At 28.6% G+C, this 7,387-nt stretch overlaps 2 long non-coding RNA genes across 2 annotated transcripts; both read left to right on the top strand.

Moving 5' to 3' along the window:
- Positions 1–386: 386 nt before the first annotated feature.
- Positions 387–1,245, top strand: LOC134230832 (uncharacterized). Its single transcript, XR_009984429.1, has 3 exons — positions 387–515; positions 732–872; positions 1,149–1,245. It is a non-coding gene; the product is annotated as an uncharacterized LOC134230832 (long non-coding RNA).
- A 1,017-nt stretch (positions 1,246–2,262) lies between these two features.
- LOC134230831 (uncharacterized) lies at positions 2,263–5,040 on the top strand. The gene is made up of 5 exons (XR_009984428.1): positions 2,263–2,395; positions 2,611–2,751; positions 3,026–3,191; positions 4,652–4,795; positions 4,912–5,040. It is a non-coding gene; the product is annotated as an uncharacterized LOC134230831 (long non-coding RNA).
- The last annotated feature ends 2,347 nt before the right edge of the window (positions 5,041–7,387 follow it).

Below are 7,387 nucleotides of genomic sequence, written 5' to 3'. Positions count from 1 at the left end.
AACAAAAATGGGTTTTTATTTTTCTATACAGTCCTCAACCTGGAAGAGATATGTTTTGTTCCTAACCATCTATAATCCATTCTCTATGAAGTGAAGCATGGCTGCTGGTCTTCCTTTGGAAATACACAGTGAATCAATTATGATAAAAACAAAAACAAAACTTGAATTTAAAAAAGTTTCAATGAGATATCATTTTAATTTATTTTCATTATTATTAGTAAGATAATTATTTCAAATGTTTTATATTTTTTTAAAAATGGATAAAAATAAAATCTGATAATGGAAAATCAATACTATAAAGATAGCAAAGTTTTGACTCCAATTACTGATGAATTTCTGAATTTTCCATTAAAATATTTGACATTATATCACAGGGGAAAGAAAAAAAAAACTACTTGAATGTTTCTACTGATCCCCCAGAGATCTGCTTATGAGTGCATGGGGACTGCTGTAAACCTTCATCTCCTGTTTAAATATACTTTGGAGGCTGGCGCATGAATCTTCATTCACAAAAGGTACTTTCAATATCAATAATGCCACCCATGTATTTTAAAAAAGATGTCTTTTACATAGGTGTATAGAGAGAAACCAGTGTCAGAACACAAACAGGTCAGGACAATCACTTATGCAGTGTACTTCCATAGGTTGGTTACACACTCATATCTTTGGAGGAATGCTATACCAAAAGACAGTTAAGATAATATGGTATTTATATTTCTCTAAAATTTTAGGTATCAACAGTATGTCTGTGGAAGTTCCATTATTCTTGGGAGTTATGCCCAGCAACACAAACCAATCATGTCCAGCATGTACATTGGATCTGCTAACTTTACTTTAGGATTCCTAGGATTTCAAAAGTTCATCATGTTCAGGTTTTTTTTTTTTTTGTTTCGATATTGTATGTGTGAAGAGAATGTAGACTTTGATTGGTGTTAATAACAGTCTTTTAAGATAAAAATGTTAAATTAGAATACAGCGAAATAAATAACCATTGGTAATTACTTAAATACTGATACAGATTTGAACATTGACAAAAATATTATTTAGTAAAAAAAATTATGACAATAAGAGAAGACAAAAGTTAACTTGATGACTTTCTGTCAATAAAATATTTTCAAGTCATTTCTTGTACTTTATTATCATATCAGGAAAGAAGACATTTTAATTGGTAAATGAAGGAGAGAAAAATTGGAAGGGAGAAGGTGTATAGTTTACATGGTGCATTTAAAGTACTATGACTAGGGTGAAGAAGCTAAAGGTGATTTCACTTGGATAACTGAGGCTTGGTTAACTGAGGAACAGAAACAACACAGCTTTGTGGTATGGATTATTTATGAAGAGTTATCACAGGTAGCATTTAATTTTTTGGAGAGAAAAAAAAAATGATTCTAGATGTACTGAGATATCCAGGACTTTGAGATTAATGTTCAAGATAGCAAAGTTAAATGAACATGTATTAACTTGTTTTGCAAAAAATCTGTTTTTAGTAGAATTTGCTAGGGCTGTATCAATATATCGATACGTATCGATATTCCAAAAAAAAAAATATTGTATCGAAAAATAACTTCAAATACGTATCGGACCAAGATTTTTACCCCAGTGAAAAAGGCTTGTAATCCACCCTGTAGGTCGTTTCAAGTTGTTACACATTGTTTATGATTGTGATTATGTTATCACTCACCTATTTGTTTAATGTCAGCTAAGCTAAATAACCCATTTCTGTGTAATTTGAGAGAATGTTTTTGTCATGTGCTGAAAGTATGGCCTGCTATTCATGTCATCATTTAAAGTCGATCCTAAATAACTCTGTCTTTATAGGTATTCATATATATAAGAGATATTATTTTGCATTACATTTATAAGAGGTATTGTCTCATGTAATTTAATAACAAAAATGGGTTTTTATTTTTCTATACAGTCCTCAACCTGGAAGAGATATGTTTTGTTCCTAACCATCTATAATCCATTCTCTATGAAGTGAAGCATGCTGGCTGCTGGTCTTCCTTTGGAAAATACACAGTGAATCAATTATGATAAAAACAAAACTTGAATCTAAAAAGTTTTCAATGAGATATCATTTTAATTTATGTAATTATTATTATTAAGATAATTATTTAAAATGTTTATATTTTTTTAAAAATGGATAAAAAAAATAAATCTGATAATGGAAATCAATACTATAAAGATAGGAAGTTTTGACTCCAATTACTGATGAATTTCTGAATTTTTCCATTAAATATTGCCATTATATCACAGGGGAAAGAAAAAAAACTACTTGAGTGTTTCTACTGACCCCCAAAGATCTGCTTATGAGTGCATGGGGGATTGCTGTGAACCTTCTCTCCTGTTTTAAACAGACTTTGGAGGCTGGCGCATGAATCTTCATTCACAAAAGGTACTTTCAATATCAATAAGGCCACCCATGTATTTTAAAAAGATGTCTTTTACATAGGTGTATAGAGAGAAACCAGTGTCAGAACACAAACAGGTCAGGACAATTACTTATGCAGTGTACTTCCATAGGAAGGTTACACACTCATTTCTTTTGAGGAATGCTATACCAAAAGACAGTTAAGATAATAGGGTAGTTATATTTCTCTAAAATTTTAGGTATCAACAGTATGTCTGTGGAAGTTCCATTATTCCTGGGAGTTATGCCCAGCAACACAAACCAATCATGTCCAGCATGTACATTGGATCTGCTAACTTTACTTTAGGATTCCTAGGATTTCAAAAGTTCATCATGTTCAGGTTTTTTTTTTTGTTTCGATATTGTATGTGTGAAGAGAATGTAGACTTTGATTGGTGTTAATAACAGTCTTTAATAGATAAAAATGTTAAATTAGAATACAGCGAAATAAATAACCATTGGTAATTACTTAAATACTGATACAGATTTGAACATTGACAAAAATATTATTTAGTAAAAAAAATTATGACAATAAGAGAAGACAAAAGTTAACTTGATGACTTTCTGTCAATAAAATATTTTCAAGCCATTTCTTGTACTTTATTATCATATCAGGAAAGAAGACATTTTAATTGGTAAATGAAGGGGAGAAAAATTGGAAGGGAGAAGGTGTATAGTTTACATGGTGCATTTAAAGTACTATGACTAGGGTGAAGAAGGTGATTTCACTTGGATAACTGAGGCTTGGTTAACTGAGGAACAGAAACAACACAGCTCTATGGTATGGATTATTTATGAAGAGTTATCACAGGTAGCATTTAATTTTTTGGAGAAAAAAAAAATGATTCTAGATGTACTGAGATATCCAGAACTTTGAGATTAATGTTCAAGATAGCAAAGTTAAATGAACATGTATTAACTTGTTTTGCAAAAAATCTGTTTTTTAGTAGAATTTGCTAGGGCTGTATCAATATATCGATACGTATCGATATTCCAAAAAAAAAAAAATATTGTATCGAAAAATAACTTCAAATACGTATCGGACAGACAGTTTTCTTCTAATTTTGTTAAAAAGATGGGAATTTCAATCAACAAAGATTATATTTTACTTTTTTTTTTAATTAAAACTGTTCAATAATTAAATGATTTGTAAGGAAATAACACAGTTTTTATAATCATTACAAAATACACAGAGAAATTTATTTGAACATGTTGATTTTACTGTCATCAAAAGTTTTAGTTTGAAGTGTTATTTGTAAAGACAATGAGACAAGAACTTTAGAATGAGTAATAAAACACTTAATTATTATAAAATTTATGCATTAAAATGATTTAGAAGCCACTTCTGATAGACTTTTTTAGAATCCAATATATCGCATATCACTTTAAAAAATATTGTATCGTATCGTATCGAAAACTTTGGCTCAATACACAGCCCTAGAATTTGCTTTCTTTAATACATAGATTTTTCCAATTCTATTCTCTTATGTATAAAAAATTTGTATAAATTAATTATGCTCAATCAACTTTGTGAAATATTCCCATCTTCCAATGCTTCTTATTTACATTAAAACAAAAATGACTCAAATAAAATTGGTTTTCTCATTTATTTTACAAGAAATAACATGCTGACAGTGAATCTAATCATTTTTTAAAACTGGTTAAAGTAATGTTTACAATTGTCTTAAAATGCTTAAATGCAAGTTTATTTCATAAACTAATACCTTAAATGTATAGACTGAATTTACTTATGGATAAACCCCTTTGTAGTAAAAACATTTTTAAAACCTGATTTTCTTGTTTATTCTCTCATATATTTCCTAATTTGAGTATTCTCAAATTATTGATTACATAAGCCAACAAATTTAAGACAAAACCACAATATATGCTGAATACCCTGAAATGAAATGGTTACATATGTAAGATGTGTAACACATCATGTACAACTTTTAAGTCTACAAAATTTTAAGTTAACCCTATTATACAATAAGACTACTTTTTTTCAAAGTAATGAAAAATTCTTTGCAAAAAATATGTCTTTATAAATGCAAAAGATAAATGTTACAGTTTTTTTAAAACATAGATTTTGCTACACTAACAGGGTATTCGGTATGACCAACTTTTCATATCAGTTCTTTACATTATCATATTTTAACAGTGATGATTATTATTTTTCTTTTCTGCAAGCAATGAAAAAAAAAATTAACACTACAATTCAAATATATTATTGTTCAATTTTAGGTCTGCATAAACAGATGATTAACAGATTATTAATAGCTGGCCATACCAAGTTTGAACCTGACCACCCCATTTTGGAGTATAGAAGCTAAATTGGAGAAAGTTAAATAAAGGAATTTTAGCAGAGGGAAATTTATTTTATCAGAGGTAAATTTATAGATGGGGATAATGAATTGGTATTTTCATGTTGTGCAATCATCCTTTCAGCATTGGAATTTTTTATTTAAATATTGTTTGAAAGAAAACATTTTTCTTTTTTCCAGATAGCACATTCTGTTCATCAGTCAAGGAAACATATACACAGTCTTCTACATATTGTCCAGGACCAGAAGAAAACCAGTGGTGTTTTATAATTGAAAACCTCAGTGACATCTCTTCAGAATTTTTTTTTCTAGACCTTTGAAATTTTAAACTAAAAAAATAACATGTATATCAAGAGAGAAGACTTGATATATATATATATATATATATATATATATATATATATATATATATATATATATATATATATATTAAAAGTTCTGAAAAAATAAAAAGACAGATATTCATGTATATTACCATTGAATAGAAAAAAAAAACCCTGATCTTTTAAATTTTAAGCTGTACAAAAGTTATCATTCCAGGAAATTTTAAAAAATATTGATGCATCTATACTCACATTAAAAAAATTTTGATTTTTTAATATTGTTTTTTGCTTGAGGGATGAAACATTAATTAGTGAAGGGAAATTATTTATTTTAACCCTACCAAATAATATAATTTTTTTAATGTTGCATGTTTTGATTTTCGTGTTCAACTTTGTCTTTTTTTTATGAGAAAAAACAAAAACAACAACAACAACAACAAAACATGAAGTGGGAAAAAAAAACCTTGCAGAAAAAACAGTTGGGATATGATGAGAGTTCATACTCATACAGATTTTTTTATTCTATAGTATTACCAAGAATTGAGAAAAAAAAAGTAAAAAAAAAAAAAAAAGAAAAATGACAATGAAAAAAAGCAGAGAAAAAAATTCCATGAATTTTTTAAACCTGAATAAATCCATTTGATTTTTTTGTCTGTTAACAAAAACAGCCTTTTTGAAAAATAGGCTATCCCCCTTTAACCATAGATTATTTTTCAAAACACAAAACAGGAGTTGAGTATTCAGTATAGAATGGGGAGGAAATGTAAATAAATGTAAATGATTTAAATGACATTTTTTAAGGTATAGTGATCAATGGTATCCCTCATCTTTTCTGTATTGTTAAAAATGAAAGATGATTTTTAAACTTTTAGACAAATCAAAGTTACATATAATCTAAAATCACATTTAAACTTTGCTAGAAAAAAGAAAACTACAAGGATTTTTTTAAAAAATGAAAGGAGTTTGTACCTACAAGTAATAGTTATCTACCTCATTTGCTTTCAATGAGTTATGGAGTTTGGGAAAACATGTTTTCTGAAGAAGAAAAAATAATAAAGTGAAAATTTTTCTTTTTACACAACAGAGAAATAAAAACCTATTTAATATCAGAAACTGTGACATGACCATGTTTTTTGGGACTGAAAAGACTAGAATGGGATTTTATACAATATATACATACATATCACAAATATTTCAAAAATCACTCTTACATTCCTCTTAATATTTGGGTTTTTTTCCCCATGATAGTTTCATAGAAAAGTATAAATTCAAGGTGTGAAATTAAAAACACTCAGTACTGTTGTTGTCTCAACCATGGGTAACACCTTTAGGAAGCAAAAGAGTAAAGGAATGAGTAAAATTCAGTTTGGAGAGAGAGTTCTTTTAGAGAAAGATGTAGACAGAGGTATATCAATTCAATTACATGATGATGGGGCTATTGAGATCATTTCTCAACAAGAATATATCCAATTATGTCCAGCAAAGAGTGATCCTAATGATGTGAGAGATTACATAGAAAGACCCTTGATTACAGAAGAAGCCAATGAGGAATATAACCCTTTATTACCCATAGAGGGTGAGGGTAACCTGGATTACCCTGAAAGACCCTTGACTAGAAAAGAAGCCAAGCTTATAGATGATAAGAAAAAAGAGATGTCAGAAAAAAAAGATTGATAAAGACACTGGATTTTAAAAATCCACAGAGGAGAAGAGTCCACAAATGAAAGAAATTCAAACTCAACTCTTGGAAGATATTAAGACTCATTATCAAAACAAACATAAAGAAAATACAGGCAATCTTTATATTGCTCAGTTAAAAATAGACAGATTTAGAATAGCCAAAAATTGGATATTTGATTTAACTGGGTGCAGACAGGAAGATGTAGATCAAATCATTAGAAGTGATTATCAATACTTGATCTTACAAAAAGAAAGGCATCCAGAAACTGGAAAACTTCATCATGTGAGAGGATTCATTCAAATGAAATACAGGTGTCATGAGAGATACATGTACAAAAAGATTCATAAATTAACTTGTTTTGATATGTCTCACAGTACCCCAGAATTGGAAAGAACCTTTTATAGACAAGGTGACTATGAAGAATATGGGGTTCTTAAACCTGAAGTGAGAAACAGAGAATAAGTTCCAAGAGATTGTAGATTTACCTGAATATTTTAAAAAAAAATATTGAATATACCCCACACTTATGACAAAATAGGTGTGCATTCTTCATTCACATTAAGTGTATGTGTTATTGTTTTGATGAAAAAAAAAATTTAAAAATGTGTGTTTTAATGTGAATTTATTTTATAAAAAGGGGTTATTATTAAAA

This window comes from Saccostrea cucullata, unplaced genomic scaffold (genome assembly GCF_032062105.1).
Source record: "Saccostrea cucullata isolate Sc308-1 unplaced genomic scaffold, CSIRO_AGI_Scuc_v1 ctg430, whole genome shotgun sequence".
Taxonomy (NCBI): Eukaryota; Metazoa; Mollusca; class Bivalvia; order Ostreida; family Ostreidae; genus Saccostrea; species Saccostrea cuccullata.
This window is presented reverse-complemented; position numbering and strand designations above follow the sequence as displayed.